Source organism: Protopterus annectens, chromosome 5.part0 (genome assembly GCF_019279795.1).
Source record: "Protopterus annectens isolate FY-2018-M chromosome 5.part0, PAN1.0, whole genome shotgun sequence".
In the NCBI taxonomy this organism is placed as follows: Eukaryota; Metazoa; Chordata; order Ceratodontiformes; family Protopteridae; genus Protopterus; species Protopterus annectens.
The window spans coordinates 1,690,852,867-1,690,872,342 of NC_056735.1; positions in this window are offsets into that span (position 1 = coordinate 1,690,852,867).

The window sequence follows — 19,476 nt, forward strand, 5'->3', positions numbered from 1 at the left end:
TTCACAAATATAATTGACATTCTCACAGAGCCAGTCTGAAATGCTTGCTCACCATCTGAAAAAAAAAGTTTGTGCTTGTTATATGAGAATGCCTTCTGAACAATGTATGAAACGTTTAACAATTATTTTCTTAATGACACAAGGTAATATATAGAGTGTGTTCAAAATATAAAGTGTTCAGTACTACTAAAGATTTGAACATACCTCTACTGTAACAATACATTACAAGTTTAGCAGTTAGAATATTTTGGACCAGATATACATGGACTTATTTTCCATAGCACTTCATAAATATGGAAGCATTCTTTATTTACAAATTACATTTGCTGTTTGCTGCAAATAATGTCACAGAAGCACAGAACTCAAGTGCAGAGGCAGTTTTGCAATTATCTGGTTACTAGATCATGGTTTAAATATTTACAGTGGCACTAAATCTAAGAATCTTGTCTAAATGTGGCTTAGACTAGCCTAGTAATTGCTGCATTTCTAAGACAAAACTATGTTTGATAAAGATTTTGGGCCAGATTCCAAAAAAAGTGCTCAGTTTAAGTCTGCCCAACTCCAAAAGACTTGTTCTCAGTGTAGGTGTCTTACTTAGGTGTAAAGCCTATTTATAAACAGGGTTACGTCTGGGGTCATATTCCAAAAGATCTGCTCTCAAGGGTAAGTGGTCACTTACACTTGAGAGCAGGTCTTTTGGAATCAGGCCCATACCTCTGAACTGTCCCTAATTTTCAAGGACGTCCCTGATTTTGACTCAAATTTTAGCTCTGTCCCCCTGAATCCCTCCTAAAACTAATGACTTTGGGCAGAAAGGTGGTGAATTACACTTAATGAATAATGACAATAATTAAGAGTTATATACTTCTTTTACTTCAGAAAAGGTGTATTAATTCATATGCTCCGATTCTCTCAATGTTTCAACTTAATAGCACTAATATTTTAAAAGTGTCCCTGATTGTCCCTGATTTTTTCTTGACTTTTCCCTGATTCTGTTCAATTTTGTCCCTGATTGACTTTTTGTTCCAAGTTGTGTTAATGTGTGTTTTACACTGCTTTGACATAAGGTTTGTACGACTTTATATTCTTAAAGAAGAAATCAATAAAATCAAACGGTGTCTGCTCTTTTCAGGACTATTTGTAAGAAACAACAGAAATTTGTTGTGATAAATTATTTTGCAGGCTGTGAACTTCTCCTGTTATATGGTAAGCTTAATTTGTGTAAAGTTATAATGTTTTTCATGGAATTCAAAAAGTCAGAAACCAGTATGAATATATTTTGTGTGAGAGTGAAAGGTATCATTTGCAAACTAATTTCAAAGCTATCTATTTTAAAGAGAGGGACTGGTTTGCAATTCAGTTTTAGCAGAGACTAATTTACTATCCTGTTTTAATGTATCACTACATTTGAGTTTTATCATCACTTTATTCTTCTCTTTTTAAACGCTTTATTTTCACATTATAGCTTACCATGGTTGATTTCCTTAGATCTCATTCTAATGTGGTTTTATTTCAACACTTGAAAGAGATTAGTAGCACAATAGGTGCAGAAACCTTGATTAACGTTCTACAATTGCTTAATTAAAAAAACATTAAATATGCAATAATGCCATGTTATATAGAGAAACCAACGCTTCAGAGAAGGAAAAAAAAGAGAAAGAGAAACACTGAATCTGCAGAGGAGAGCACGGTTCAAAACAAGCAAAAATTAAAAGCATAGCCTCATAGAGATTTATCAGACTACACACATACACAAATGTAAGTGACACTAAAAATGAAACACATTTTTCATTTGCTGTTTTCTCAGCCCAGAAACAGCTACTAATGTCATAGCTGGACTTTATCCCATGAAACACATGTTCACCTTCTACTTCTGTTTCTCAGTTTCAGACCTTGAGTTTCTATATTTGTCTATCTTTCAGTTATATTTTACCTATTTTTCTGTGTGTGTATCGATATTTGCATAACCTGAGATACCCTGCATGCAAACTTAATGAGATTTGGCATCTTGCAGTTTCTGAAAATTTCTCACATTCAGTCAGGCTGCATTTTAAATATCCTGCTGGTATGTTGTGAATTAAAGGAGTACTCACCTGTTTTAAACAAAGGAGAGCAAAGCAGGTTATACAGCATCGCTTTCATATTGTTCAGTTCCTCTGTAAATAGCACTAAAAGCCAAATCCTAGACAATTTGTAAACAAAATAGTGCGCTCTCTTCTTGATCACTGACTAGATTTCATATGCACTTTCACTAGCATTATACTCATTGTCACACTATAAAAGGTCAAACATTCACTATTACGTTATAAAAGGTCAAAATTCTAAACAGGGGAAGAGAAGGACACATTCAGAGCCAGCTGCATGAGGGTGACAAAATCAATACAGTGAACAAAGCAAATGCATGAGAGGAAGAGGGCAAGGTCAGCCAGAGTATAACGTCATTCCATTACCTGGTGAGGGGTGAAATAAAAATGAACACAAGTAAAGGATGTGGATAGAGTGAAGGATGACAGTAATGCACGAAGCAGAAATGCACGCACAGCTCTCAACTGTCCAGATTTTCAAAGAATGTCCAGATTTTTGCCACACATTTTTGGTCTGTTCCTCATAATATTTGTGGTTATCTGAACAATTCACTGGGGTGATCTGTGGATTTAAGTCACTAAATAATGACATACATTTGAGCTAGAGATTTCATATCCTTCAGAGAAATGCATGCTAACACAAATCCTGTTATTCTAACAGCATTCTAAGTTTATAAGACTTGCATTTAAAAACTGTCCCTATTTTTGGGCCCTTGTCCCCCACCCACTATGTCAGGCTTCGTCCTGACTTCTTGTGCTAAGAGGCTGAGAGGTATGGCATAGCATTCTTTTCATTTCTGAGTATAAAATATTTTACTGTGAGCTACTAATGCATGAAGTGAAACCAAGTAACATGACAGTAATAGTGACATCATAGTCACATCAACAGAGATAACATTCTGACGTGTGTAAAATTCAAAAGAGCATAAAACGCCGAAGAAGAAGATAGTGTTGCATTGTGTAATAAGAGTACAAATAATAGTGCTGGCCCAGCTGTGCAGAGACGGAGCCATGATCGCAACCCAGAAGACCAGAGTTTGACTACTAGACAGGTTCCTTTGGAGTTGGCTGGGAGATAGGAAAAGAGTGGTACTTTACAAGTTTACCATTCCTGGAGGGAGAGATGTTTTTGGTTCGTGCTCTTGCCCTCAGTCAGTGAAGATCTGGAGGGTTACAGCATTCATCACAAATAGCTGGAGATGCACTGGCAGATATCCATGGGATGCTTCAGTTATGTCACTGCATATCCTGTATGTGGGGTACAATTATAAGGTTAGGGCGCACATAAAACATTGTCTCCTTGACAGCAGTGTGATGCTATGCTGGGATGCCTCATTCTCCAGTCGGGTCTTGATCAGTCCAGGGGAACAATTGGCTTTGTGTAACTGGATATTATGGAAGGGAACTAGATACGGGGAAAGCTCTTGTTGTTTATGAAAATCATAAGAGAAGCAACCAAAACAAAGTGTTCTGCTTTGAAAACCACCATAGAAACAACTCAAACAAATTTTTCCTGTTTCAGAGTTGTCCCAGAAGTACAGATGTAGGCATCAGATTTCACCACCTTGTGTTATGGGTCTAACTAGTTTTACATGTCAGGAGATCAGCTGCAGAGTTTATGGTGAAGGAGAAGGAGTGAAGTACCACTGACCCAGTCTTCTTTTGCTATAGGAAGGTGAAGTTCTGAATGTTGCTACAGAAGCAGCTTTAACCAGTGGTTAAAGCCATTTTACTGCAGAACTCCATCAGTTCCAGGCCATCTGAAGATGTCTGGATGAGTTTATGGTACACAGGATGATGCACACCTCCTTTCATATATCAAAAATGTGTAGCTATGGGATGTGCGATTTAAATGAAAAGAAGACATGATTAAGAGAATCTGCTGCCTCCTACCACTGAACTTTTGCTCCTGTGTCACTAAAAGGGGTAGCATGTTATGTACCTATTTGATAAAGTGTTATATTATACTAGGATGGTGCATTTAGAGGCATAAATGGGAGAGCTGGTTATGGATCAGCAGGCTGTAGATCATAGATGGAGGCAGGGGTCAGAAAGCTGTGACATTTGTGACCTATAAGGACACAAAGTAAGATGGGAAATGAGAAGCGGAGAAGGGGGGAATACATGCATGATGGTAAAAAAAAATGTAAGAGAATTTAAAAAAGCAAGACAAAAATAAATTGAAAACATTCCCTGTAAGCTGTCTTAAGGGTCACAGAAGAAAGACAAGAATTAAAGTACATCAGAAGGAAACAGAGTTAAAAAATTGCATTCAAAATATCATACATTTTGAAAGCAGCTATTTACTGACTTTTATGACATGGTAATATCTGAATGTCAGAAAAATACTAGAGGTGAGATAAAGGTTTAGAAAACACTTTTTTAAGCGACAGTGAACTAGACAAACACAATGGGCTAAGAAAGACCAGTTCAAAGGGTTAAGAAATATTTTCCAGGGCACTAAAGCAATACAAGTTCCAATGTTTTGCCCAGCAATCCACTAAATGTGGTCCGATCTTGAAGGACTAGTGAATTGTACACATACTGGCAGTCTTTTAGGCTGAACAGAGCAACAGTGGAAATTACAGGTCAAACTGCCACATATCACTGAGTGGGTAAGTAATGAAAATGTTTGAATAAGCACTGGTACTTAGCATGAAGGCATGTGTGTAGTATGAGAGTGTGTGTATAGTATGTTATCAGGTTAGTATGAAGGCATGTGTATAGTATGTTATCAGGTTAGTATGAAGGCATGTGTATAGTATGTTATCAGGTTAGTATGAAGGCATGTGTATAGTGTGCTGTCAGGTTAGTATGAAGACGTGTATAGTGTGCTGTCAGGTTAGTATGAAGACATGTGTATAGTGTGCTGTCAGGTTAGTATGAAGGTATGTGTATAGTATGTTATCAGGTTAGTATGAAGGCATGTGTACAGTGTGCTGTCAGGTTAGTATGAAGACATGTATATAGTGTGCTGTCAGGTTAGTATGAAGACGTGTATAATGTGCTGTCAGGTTAGTATGAAGGCATGTGTATAGTATGCTAATAGTATGAAGGCATGTGTATAGTATGCTGTCAGGTTAGTATGAAGGTATATGTATGGTATGCTATCAGGCTAGTATGAAGGCATGTGTATAGAATGCTATCAGGCTAGCATGAAGGCATGTGCATAGTATGCTATTATGTTAGTATGAAGGCATGTGTATAGTATGCTATTATGTTAGTATGAAGGCATGTGTACAGTATGCTGTCAGGTTAGTATGAAGGCATGTGTAAAGCATGCTAATATGTTAGTATGAAGACATGTGTATAGTATGCTATCAGGTTAGTATGAAGGCATGCATAGAGTATGCTATCAGGTTAGCATGAAGGTATGTGTATAGTATGTTATCAGGTTAGTATGAAGATGTGTATAGTACACTATTGTGTTAGTATGAAGGCATGTGTTTAGTATACTATCAGGTTAGTATGAAGGCATGTGTATATTATGCTATCAGGTTTGTATAAAGGCATGTGTATAATATGCTATCAGGTTAGTATGAAGGCATGTGTATAGTATGCTATCAGGTTAGTATGAAGGCCATGTATAGTACACTATTATGTTAGTATGAAGGCATGTGTATAGCATGCTATCACATTAGTATGAAGGTATGTGTATGGAATGTTATCAGGTTAGTATGAAGACGTGTATTGTATGCTATTATGTTAGTATGAAAGCATATGTATAGTATGGCATATGGTTAGTATGAATTCATGTGTAAAGTATGCTATTATGTTAGTATGGAGGCATGTGTATAGTACGCTATTATGTTAGTATGAAGGCATGTGTATAATACACTTTTACGTTAATATGAAGGCATGTATATAGAATGCTAAAGTTAGTATGAAGGCATGTGTATAGTACTCTATTATTTTAGTATGAAGACGTGTATTGTATGCTATCAGGTAGTATGAAGGCATGTGTATAGTACACTATTATGTTAGTATGAAGGCATGTGTATAGTATGCTCTTATGTTAGTATGAAAGTATGTGCATAGTCTGCTATTATGTTAGTATGAAGGCATGTGCATAGTATGCTATCAGGTTAGTATGAAGGCATGTGTATAGTATGTAATCAGGTTAGTATGGAGGCATGTGTATAGTATGCTATTATGTTAGTATGAAGGCATGTGTATAGTATGCCATCAGGGTAATATGATGCCATATGTATAGAATGCTATCAGATTTTTATGAAGGCATGTGTATAGTATGCAATCAGGTTAGTATGAAGGCATGTGTATGGAATGCTATCAGGTTAGTATGAAGGCATGTGTATAGTACGTTATTATGTTAGTATGAAAGCATGGGTACAGGATGCTATCAGGTCAGTAGAAGGTATGTGTATAGTACTCTATTATGATAGTGTGAAGACATGTGTACAGTATGCTATCAGATTAGTATGAAAGCATGTGTATAGTATGCGATCAGGTTAGTATGAAGGCATGTGTATAGTATGCTAATTGGTTAGTATGAAGGCATGTATATAATACAGTATTATGTTAGTTGGAAGGCATATGTGTATAGTATGCTATCAGCTCAGTATGAAGGCATGTTTATAGTACACTATTATGTTAGTATGAAGGCATGTGCATAGTATGCTTTCAGGTTAGTATGAAGGCATGTATATAGTATGCTATTATGTTAGTATGAAGGCATGTGCATACTATGCTATCAGATTAATATGGAGGCATATGTATAGAATGGCATCAGATTTGTATGAAGGCATGTGTATAGAATGCTATAAGGTTAGTATGAAGGCATGTGTAAAGTATGCTAGCAGATTAGGAAGAAGGCATGTGTATAGCATGCTATTATGTTAGTATGAAGGCATGTGTATAGTATGCCATCAGGGTAATATGAAGCCATATGTATAGAATGCTATCAGATTTTTATGAAGGCATGTGTATAGTATGCAATCAGGTTAGTATGAAGGTATGTGTATGGTGTGCTGTCAGGGTAGTATGAAGGTGTGTGCATAGTATGCTATCAGATTAGTATAAAGGCATGTGTTTAGTATGGTATCAGGTTGGTATGAAGGCATGTGTATGGTACGCTATGAGGTTAGTATGAAGGCATGTGTATAGTATGCTATTATGTTAGTTTGAAGGCATGTGTATAGTGTGCTATCAGGTTAGTAAGAAGGCATGTGTATAGCATGCTAATATGTTGGTATGAAGGCTTGTGTATAGTATGCTATCAGGTTAGTATGATGTCATGTGTATAGTATGCTATCAGGCTAGTATGAAGGCATGTGTACAGCATGCTATTATGTTAGTATGAAGGCATGTGTATAGTATGCTTTCAGGTTAGTATGAAGGCATGGGTATAGAATGCTATCAAGTTAGTATGAAAGGTTGTGTATAGTATGCTACCAGGTCAGTATGAAGGCATGTGTATATCATGTTATTATTTTAGTATGAAGGCATGTGTATAGTATGCTATCAGGTAGTATGATGGCACGTATATAGTAGACTATTATGTAAGTATGAAGGCATGTGTATAGTATGCTCTTATGTTAGTATGAAAGCATATGTATAGACTGCTATTATGTTAGTATGATGGCATGTGCATATCATGCTATCAGGTTAGTATGAAGGCATGTGTATAGTACGCTATCAGGTAGTATGAAGGCATGTGTGTAGTATGCTATCAGGTTAGTATGAAGGCATGTGTACAGTATGCTATCAGGTTATTATGAATTCATGTGTAAAGTGCGCTATTATGTTAGTATGAAGGCATGTGTGTAGTACGCTATTAGGTTAGTATGAAGACATGTGTATAATACACTTTTATATTAATATGAAAGCATGTATATAGTATGCTAAAGTTAGTATGAAGGCATGTGTATAGTACTCTATTATTTTAGTATGAAGGCATGTGTATAGTATGCTATCAGGTAGTATGAAGGCATGTGTATAGTACAATATTCTGTTAGTATGAAGGCATGTGTATAGCATGCTATTATGTTAGTATGAAAACGTGCATAGCCTGCTATTATGTTAGTATGAAGGCATGTGCATAGTATGCTATCAGGTTAGTATGAAGGCATGTATATCATATGCCATCAGATTAGTATGGATGCATGCGTATAGTGCACTATTATATTAGTATGAAGGCATGTGTATAGTATGCTATCAGGTAGTTTGAATGCATGTGTATAATATGGTATCAGGTTAGTATGACGGCATGTGTGCAGTATGCTATCAGGCTAGTATGAAGGCATGTGTACAGCATGCTATTATGCTTGTATGAAGACATGTGTATAGTATGCTATTATGTTAGTATGACAGCATGTGTATAGTATTCCATCAGGTTAGTATGACGGCATGTGTACAGTATGCTATTATGTTAGTATGAAAGCAAGGGTATAGTATGCTATCAGGTTAGTATGAAGGCATGCGTATAGTACTCTATTATGAAAGTATGAAGGCATGTGTATAGTATGCTATCAGGTTAGTATGAAGGCATATGTATGGAATGCTATCAGATAAGTATGAAGGCATGTATAGAATGCTATCAGGTTAATATGAAGGTATATGTATAGAATGGTATCAGATTTGTATGAAGACATGTGTATAGAATGCTATCAGGTTAGTACAAAAGCGTGTGTCTAGTATGCTTTCAGATTAGGAAGAAGGCATGTGCATAGCATGCTATTATGTTAGTATGAAGGCATGTGTATAGTATGCCATCAGGGTAATATGAAGCCATAGGTATAGAATGCTATCAGATTTGTATGAAGGCATGTGTATAGTATGCTATCAGGTTAGTATGAAGGTATGTGCATGGTGTGCTGTCAGGGTAGTATGAAGGCGTGTGCATAGTCTGCTATCAGGTTAGTGTAAAGGCATGTATATAGTATGGTATCAGGTTGGTATGAAGGCATGTGTATGGTATGCTATGAGGTTAGTATGAAGGCATGTGTATAGTATGCTATCAGGTTAGTATGAAGGTATGTGCATGGTGTGCTGTCAGGGTAGTATGAAGGCGTGTGCATAGTCTGCTATCAGGTTAGTATAAAGGCATGCATATAGTATGGTATCAGGTTGGTATGAAGGCATGTGTATGGTATGCTATGAGGTTAGTATGAAGGCATGTGTATAGTATGCTATTATGTTAGTTTGAAGGTATGTGTATAGTATGCTATCAGGTTATTAAGAAGGCATATGTACAGCATGCTAATATGTTAGTATGAAGGCATGTGTATAGTATGCTATCAGGTTTGTATGAAGGCATGTGTATAGTATGCTGTCAAGCAAGTATGAAGGCATGCGTACAGCATGCTATTATGTTAGTATGAAGGCATGTGTATAGTATGCTTTCAGATTAGTATGAAGGCATGTGTATAGAATGCTATCAGGTTAGTATGAAGGCATGTGTATAGTATGCTACCAGGTTAGTATAAAGGCATGTGTATATCATGTTATTATTTTAGTATGAAGGCATATGTATAGTATGTTATCAGGTTAGTATGAATGTATGTGAATAGTGTGCTATCAGATTAGTATGAAAGCATGTGTATAGTATGCTATCAGGTTAGTATGAAGGCATGTGTATAGTACACTATTATGTTAGAATGAAGGCATGTGTATAGTATACTATTAGTTTAGTATGAAGGCATGTGTATAGTATGCTATCAGGTTAGTATAAAGGCATCTGTATAGTATGCTATCAGGTTAGTATGAAGGCATGTGTATAGTATGCTATCAGGTTAGTATGAAGGCAATGTATAGTACACTATTATGTTAGTATGAAGGCATGTGTATAGCATGCTATCACGTTTGTATGAAGGCATGTGTATGGAATGCTATCAGGTTAGTATGAAGGCATGTTTATAGTATGCTATTATGTTATTTTGAAGGCATCAGTATAGTATGGTATCAGGTTATTATGAAGGCATGTGCAAAGTGCGCTATTATGTTACTATGAAAGCATGTGTATAGTAAACTATTATGTTACTATGAAGGTATGTGTATAGTACGCTATTATGATAGTATGAAGGCATGTGTATAATACACTATCATGTTAATATGAAGGCTTGTGTATAGTATGCTAATATGTTAGTATGAAGGCATGTGTATAATACGCTCTTATGTTAGTATGAAGGCATGTGTATAGTATGCTACCAGGTAGTATGAAGGCACGTATATAGTACACTATTATGTTAGTATGAAGGCATGTGTATAGTACGCAATTATGTTAGTATGAAAGCATGTGTATAGTCTGCTATTACATTAGTATGATGGCATGTGCATAGCTTGCTATCAGGTTAGTATGGAGGCATGTGTATAGTATGCAATCAGTTTAGTATGAAGGCATGCGTATAGTGCAATATTTTTTTAATATGAAGGCATGTGTATAGTATGCTATTATGTAGTATGAAGGCATGTGTATAGTATGCTATCAGGTTCGTATGAAGGCATGTGTACAGTATGCTATCAGGTTAGTATGAAGGCATGTGTACAGCCTGCTATTATGTTAGTATGAAGGCATGTGTATAGTATGCTATTATGTTTGTATGAAGGCATGCGTGTAGTATGGTATCAGGTTAGTATGAAGGCATGTGTATAGAATGGTGTCAGGTTAGTATGAAGGCATGTGTATAGTATGCTTTTATGTTAGTATGAAGGCATGTGTGTAGTATGCTATTATGTTTGTATGAAGGCATGTGTGTAGGATGGTATCAGGTTAGTATGAAGGCATGTGTATAGAATGGTGTCAGGTTAGTATGAAGGCATGTGTATAGTACGCTATTATGTTTGTATGATGGCATGTGTATAGTATGCTATCAGGTTAGTATGAAGGCATGTGTATAGTATGCTGTCAAGTTAGCATGAAGACACACATATAGTACGCCATTATGTTAGTATGAAGGCATTTGTATAGTATGCTATCAGGTTAGTATGAATGCATGTGTATAGCATGCTATTATGTCAGTATGAAGGCATGTGTATAGTATGCTATTAGGTTAATATGAAGGCATATGTTTAGAATGCTATCAGATTTGTATGAAGACATGTGCATAGCATGCTATTATGTTAGTATGAAGGCATGTGTATAGTATGCCATCAGGTTAATATGAAGGCATATGTATAGAATGCTATCAGATGTGTATGAAGGCATGTGTATAGTATGCTATCAGGTTAGTATGAAGGTATGTGTATGGTGTGCTGTCAGGTTAGTGTGAAGGCATGTGCATAGTATGCTTTCAGGTTAGTATAAAGGCATGTGTATAGTATGGTATCAGGTTGGTATGAGGGCATGTGTATAGTATGCTATGAGGTTAGTATGAAGGCATGTGTATAGTATGCTATTACGTTAGTATGAAGGCTTGTGAATAGTATGCTATCAGGTTAGTATGAAGGCATGTGTATAGCATGCTAATATGTTAGTATGAAGGCATGTGTATAGTATGCTGTCAGGTTAACATGAAGGCATGTGTACAGCATGTTATTATGTTAGTATGAAGGCATGTGTGTAGTATGCTGCCAGGTTAGTATGAAGGCATGTGTATAGAGTGCTATCAGGTTAGTATGAAGGCATGTGTATAGTATGCTACAAGTTTAGTATGAAGGCATGTGTAGAACATGTAATTATGTTAGTATGAAGGCATGTGTATGGTATGTTATCAGGTTAGTATGAAGGCATGTGAATAGTATGCTATCAGATTAGTATGGAGGCGTGTGTATAGTATGCTATCAGGTTAGTATGAAGGCATGTGTATAGTATACTATTAGGTTAGTATGATGGACGGCATGTGTATAGTATGCTATCAGGTTAGTATAAAGGCATGTGTATAGTATGCTAACAGGTTAGTATGAAGGCATGTGTATAGTATGCTATCAGGTTAGTATGAAGGCAGTGTATAGTATACTATTATGTTTGTATGAAGGCATGTGTATAGCATGCTATCACGTTAGTATGAAGGCATGTGTATGGAATGCAATCAGGTTAATATGAAGGCATGTGTATAGTATGCTATTATGTTAGTATGAAAGCATGTGTATAGTCTGCTATTATGTTAGTATGAAGGCATGTGCATAGTATGCTATCAGGTTAGTATGAAGGCATGTGTATGGTATGCAATCAGATTAGTATGAAGGCATGTGTATAGTGCACTATTATGTTAGTATGAAGGCATGTATATAGTATGCTATCAGGTAGTATGAAGGCATGTGTATAGTATGCTATCAGGTTAGTATGAAGGCATGTGTACAGCATGCCATTATGTTAGTATGAAGGCATGTGTATAGTAATCTATTATGTTATTATGAAGGCATGTGTGTAGTATGCTATCAGGTTAGTATAAAGGCATGTGTATAGAATGCTATCATGTTAGTATAAAGGCTTGTGTATAGTATGCTATTATGTTAGAATAAAGGCATGTCTGTAGTATGCTATCAGGTAGTATGAAGGCATGTGTATAGTATGCTGTCAGGTTAGTATGAAGGCATGTGTATAGTATGCTATCAGGTTAACATGAAGGCATGTGTACAGCATGTTATTATGTTAGTATGAAGGCATGTGTGTAGTATGCTGCCAGGTTAGTATGAAGGCATGTGTATAGAGTGCTATCAGGTTAGTATGAAGGCATGTGTATAGTATGCTACAAGTTTAGTATGAATGCATGTGTATAACATGTAATTATGTTAGTATGAAGGCATGTGTATGGTATGTTATCAGGTTAGTATGAAGGCATGTGAGTAGTATGCTATCAGATTAGTATGGAGGCGTGTGTATAGTATGCTATCAGGTTAGTATGAAGGCATGTGTATAGTATACTATTAGGTTAGTATGACGGACGGCATGTGTATAGTATGCTAACAGGTTAGTATGAAGGCATGTGTATGGAATGCAATCAGGTTAATATGAAGGCATGTGTATAGTATGCTATTATGTTAGTATGAAAGCATGTGTATAGTCTGCTATTATGTTAGTATGAAGGCATGTGCATAGTATGCTATCAGGTTAGTATGAAGGCATGTGTATGGTATGCAATCAGATTAGTATGAAGGCATGTGTATAGTGCACTATTATGTTAGTATGAAGGCATGTATATAGTATGCTATCAGGTAGTATGAAGGCATGTGTATAGTATGCTATCAGGTTAGTATGAAGGCATGTGTACAGCATGCCATTATGTTAGTATGAAGGCATTTGTATAGTAATCTATTATGTTATTATGAAGGCATGTGTGTAGTATGCTATCAGGTTAGTATAAAGGCATGTGTATAGAATGCTATCATGTTAGTATAAAGGCTTGTGTATAGTATGCTATTATGTTAGAATAAAGGCATGTCTGTAGTATGCTATCAGGTAGTATGAATGCATGTGTATAGAATGCTATCAGATTAGTATGAAGGCATGTGTATAGTACTCTATTATGATACCATGAAGGCATGTGTATAGTATGCTATCAGGTTAGTATGAAGGCATATGTATAGAATGCTATCAGATTAGTATGAAGGCATGTGTGTAGAATGCTATCAGATTAGTATGAAGGCATGTGTATAGTATGCAATCAGGTTAGTATAAAGGCATGTGTATAATATGCTAATAGTATGAAGGCATGTATATAGTACAGTATTATGTTAGTAGGAAGGCATGTGTTTATAGTATGCTATCAGGTTAGTATGAAGGCATTTTTATAGTACATTGTTATGTTAGTATGAAGGCATGTGTATAGTATGCTGTCAGGTTAGTATGAAGGCATGTGTATAGTATGCTATGATATTAGTATGAAGGCATGTGCATAATATGCTATCAGGTTAGTATAAAGGCATATGTATAGAATGCTATCAGATTTGTATGAAGGCATGTGTATAGAATGCTATCAGGTTAGTATGAACGCATGTGTATAGTATGCTATCAGAAACATAGCAGATTACTAACATAGGTTGAATCACATAAAGGTTTTACATACAGTGAATTTTTGTACTTAGTACACTTTTATTGATGCAATACAGTAACTGGTAGATTTTTTCAGGAATTGTTTGAGGATCAAATAAGACCATTCAAAGAAGATTAATGTTAGCTTAGACATAGAAAAAGTTAAAAGGATACATTCTATAATAGAAAGGGTAATGATGATTATGGGGTGAGAAAGAGATAGTACATGAAGGTGAATTAGTAAGAGGGTGACTAAATATAAGATTGATTAGGTAGAAATTAGGAGTACTGTGAGTAATAATATTATTCAGCCAGGATTAAGACAGGAACAGAGCCATGATTTTGCTAGGTGGGATTTGGGAAGTGTTTTAAATGTATGGGGGTTGGCAGTGGATAATATTGGCTGAGGGGTCATGTTCCATATTCTGGAGATACTATTGGAATAAAGAGAGTCTCTGTGGAAGTTGTTAGACCTAGTTATTTGTAGAAGGAGCTTATCGGAGGATCTCAGTTGTTTGGTGTTAGACTGGTTTTTAGTAGATTTTGAAGAGCTGGACATTTTTCAGGTTGATATATGCTCTTGTGGGAAGTAGTAAGTTGGGTAAGTATAAGGAGGTTGGGTAGTTCTAGCCATTTAAGTTGCTGTAATGCAATACAGTGGTGTTCTCTTCATGGGGAGTTGTTGGCAAATTGGACAATTTTATTATAGTGTGCTTCAAGTTTAGTTAGTTTGAATTTCTTCAAATTGGTGAAAATGGCTGAGGTATATATGAGGGAGTTAGTAAAAGTGTCCTTGTGATAGATTGTCTGGAGTAATCAGTAAGATAGATTTTTGCTGTATATAGGGAGACAAGTTTGATATGAACATTATTAATGACAGTTGCCAGGTAGTTATCAAATTTAAGGTTGTTATCAGTTGTGATACCAAGAAGTTTGGTGTGTGATACTGGTTCAATTTTAGTATTATTTGAGGAGTAGGTTTGGAAAGGTAACAGCTGGTTTGAGGGTTTGTTGTTTATAAATAGCATTAGTTTTGTTTTGTTGGGGTTGAGGATTAATTGCGAGCTGGAAAGCCAGGAATCTACCACAGTGAAAGAGAGCTGTTCTTTGTGGGGGTCAGAGAGGGAGCGTGCTGCACAAATAAGTGTGGAGTCATCTGCATATTGTATAATTTGGCTGAGTTAGTTATGGAATGGAGCTTATCAGTAAAAATGTTAAATAAAAGTGGACCTAGGATTGAACCTTGTGGTACACCCACTGTTACGGGTAATGTAGGAGTTCATTATGCCATTTTACTGCTTGTTGTCGGTCTGATAAATAGGCATGGAACCACTGAAGAGCAGAATGCCCAGAAGTCCAGTTTTACACCAATGCAGTATGTGGGATAGAGTGTCCTATGAGGTCATAGACTAAACTGCAAACTGGTTGGAGATTGGCAGTTCAATGTAATGACTAAATGAACTGTCTGACAGAAGGGTGACTGAACAGGGACACAAGATCAGAGAGTCTAGAGTAGAAACTATGCTTATTATCAGATGAGATCATAAGTGCAACCAAGGAAATAATCCTGCAGGGTTGATATGATGAGGAAAGAGCTGAAGAATATGGGGCACTGGATGAGCTGCAGCACTTGGGATATAATGCTAGTGAACAGAACGTTGTGAGCAAGCAATTTACAGACACAAAAAAGCTAATGAATGGGAGAGGGTTGCATCAATAACAGAAGGAGACCCGTACTACCAGTTAAAATTCACAAAACTGATAAAAGAAACTACTTGAAAAGCCTGTGGTATAGTAAGGAAAATCTATATGAGTCTTTTAGAGTTACAGTAAGGAAGTAATGGCTCAATTTTACTTTAAAACTTTAGAAACTCCATTTGAAATGCAAGATAATATTGGAGATACACAAGCACATCGACATGACTGAGTTTGTGCAGAACAGGAGCAATAACTGTGCTGGGATTCACAGAGATGCCTTGCATGCCTAAGGAAGGTCTGTGCTGCAAAGTGGTGAAACATGGCAGCAAAAAATATACCTAAATAATCAAATATGAACACACTGGATGTGGGAGCAGACAACTTCCCCCAAAGAGGGAAGAGGAGAAAGGCAGCTAAATAACAAGTTGCACAGAGATGGGCAGTACCATATGCCCTCAGAAAAGTGAGACTGTTGTCTACAGCTGCTATGGAGCAGCTTGCTCGAACGTGAGATATTTCTTGGGTAGTATCGATAGGGGTACTGATTTTCCATTGTTCTAGGAGAAATACCAGTAAATCCTGAATCTGGACTGTTTGTGTATTGGAAAAATATGGGATTTTCATGGAATTTGGCATTTTAGTTGAGCACCCATTCAGCACAGCACATACTTCTTCTCATATTTACTGCTTATAATAATAACTGTCATCCCTCTAGGAAGAGACCAGTTGGCATAATGGTTAAGGTCTTCACCTCCCATGCACAAGGTACAAGGTTCAGTCCTGACCTCCAACCAATGCCTGTTTGGAGTTTGCATGTTCTCCCTGTGTCTCTGTGGGGTTCCTCCCACCTCAGAAAAAAACATGCTGTGTTGGGTGTTTCCATCTCAAACTCACCAATGAATGGAGCTATGGGCAGCAGCACAGACTCTACATGGTGCCCTATAGGGGAAGAGTTGTATAGACCAACTGCTTTGGGCATCTACTGTGGTGTGTAGTATCCTCAAGATAGGAGAACATGGATCACAGATTGTGTACTGTGGCAGGGCTAGCCACTCGATGGTGTAAAATATGGCTTGAGGTGTCATGTTGACTAATGTCGCCAAAATGGGCATGGATAGTTACCAGTGATAAGTGGGTTGAGGGCCTGGCTTAACCCGACCTATGCCATGGACCCATGCTAATGGTAGGAGAGGTGTTTGTGCCCCTATTGGCCAGCCATAAAGACTAGCAGCCCCAGGTCAATGAGCTATGGATGTTCGGTGTATGGTTGCCCAGCCTGGGTTACCTGGGATAGCTCGATGTAAAACCAATCAACCTGCCAAACGTGAACTGAGAATTCACTGACAGGACACAGCTTGGAAATGGATGACATGATGATACAGAGGAGGCTGGACATCCTATGTATCCAAGAGACAAGATGGAAGGGCAGTGTTGTGAAGCCACTTGGCTTGGGATCCAGAGTCCTTACAGAAGGCATTGAGAAATATCATCCGAATTAGTGACAGACTCATGACAATCAGACTCCGGTGTAATGATAGGGCAATATTCATAATGTCAGCCTATGCACAACAGCAGGGTTGTGACAGTTGCAGGACCTGCTAGATAAAGCAAGGCAAGATGAATTGGTGTTAATAATGGGTTACTTGAATGCACATATTGGGACAGACAAAGGATATGAGGACTGCCTGGGCCCACATGGGGAGGACTTAATAGTAATCAACACACAGTTCAGCAAGAGAGACAGTCACAAGATCACATACAAGAGTGGCCAAATGCAGCTCAGGTAAACTTCCTCCTAGTAAGGAAAAGGCACTGGGGTAGAATCAATGACTGCAAAGTCATCCCCAGTGAAACATTCGGCCCACAGCATAAACCACTGGTTGCCACAGTCTGCAAGCAGTGGTTACAGAAGTCTCTAAGGTCAACAGAAACCAGGCTGAAGGGCTGAAAGTTGAGTGGAGACAGAGTACAACAGTTCAAGGAATTACTCAGGGCTCTAGCACCCCAAGAAGAGGAAGAAATAGGTGGAGTTGAAGAAAAGTGGCAGCGCCTAAAAACAGAATGTGTGACAGAACAAATATGTGACCAAATCAGGTATGGAAATAAGGAAAATAAGGAAAGCTGGTGGTGGAATGCAGAAGTCCAGGAAGTCATCAAAAGAAAGAAGAAGTGTAGGAAAAAGTGGGAGAGAGAAAAGACTGACCAGGCTAGGAAGGAATACAGTTTTGCTATAAGGAAGGAGATGTGATAACAAAGAATAGGGCATCGGAGGCACTCTATCATCTTCTGGAAAGTGACTCAGTAGGTGGCACAAAGAAACTATATCAGGTTGCAAAACAAAGATAGCAAGATAAAGGAGATAGTCAGACACCCTTCATAAGGGATGCAGGCAACAAGCTGATTGCCAGTCTCTAGGACATCAATGGCAGATGGAAGGAATATTTCCAGCAGCTTCTGAATGAAGAAAACCCCACAGAAGCTGTACTGTCCCAGAAACAGCCTACGATGGGAGAAGAAGAGGAGCCCACCCTAGAAGAAGTAAGAATAGCACTAAGGAAAATGAAGTCGAGGAAAGCAGCAGGCTCAGATGAGGTCATAATAGATATGATAAAGATGCTGGGTGGGATAGGGAGAAATGGCTGCTGAGGGTACTCATAGCAGTGTGGAGAGAAAGGCGTATTCCAGATTACTGGAGAATAAGCATGCTCATGCCAGTGTACAAGAACAAAGAGGACATCTACAACTGTGGGCAGTACAGAGGCATCAAACTCCTGTCACACTGCATGAAAGTTCTGTAGAGGGTGAGTGATAAATGGATATGCAGAGTAGTAGAACGTAAGATAGGAGATGAGCAGTTTGGATTCAGATCAGGATGCAGCACAACTGATCTGATATTTGCAGTGAGACAGAGAGTTGAGAAGAAGCTAGAGATGAGGAAAGCATCCAACTGGGCATTCCTAGGCTTGGAGAAAGCATATGACAAGGTCCCAAGAAAGCTGATCTGGGCAGTACTGCTGTGGTTTGAAGTCCCAGAAACACTGGTAGAATTAGCACAGGCTATGTACAAGGACCCAATGACTAAGTATGAACAGTGTTCGGCCTTACAGAGGGGTTCCCAGTAGGAGTGGGTATACACCAGGGTTCAGCTCTGAGCCTACTGCTCTTCATACTGGTGATGGACTACATTAGCAAACAGGTTGGAGGGGACAGATCAACAAAGTTGCTGTATGCAGATGATGTGGCATTACAGGCAGACGCTGAGCTAGAACTTCAGCAAAGGATAGGAGAATGAAATGCAAAACTGAAGGCAGATAGAATGAAACTAAGCACAGATAAGACAGTGGTAATGGCAGCAAATTGGGGAAATCAGAAAACGCTGAGAATTGAGATAGAAAGGAAGATAGTGGAACAGGTAAATAGCTTCAAGTATCTGGGATGGGTTATTAAGGAGAACAGAAGTCTGAATGAAGAGGTCAAAGCTAGCATAGAGTCACTGGTGTAGTATATGACAGTATAATTCCAAAGAAGCTGAAAAGTAAGGAATACAAGACAGTGGTGTGACCAGTACTACTGTATGGTACAGAAACCTGGGCAGTAAAGGCAGAGCAGATGAAGAAGCTAGAGGTGATGGAAAGGAAGTGCTTGAGAAGGGTGGTAGGATGCACACTGTGGGACAGATGAAGAAATGAGGACATAAGAGCCGAAGCCAAAGTAGCTCCAATTGCAGAAAAGATCAAAGACACACATGCAGAAAAGCAGAAGACA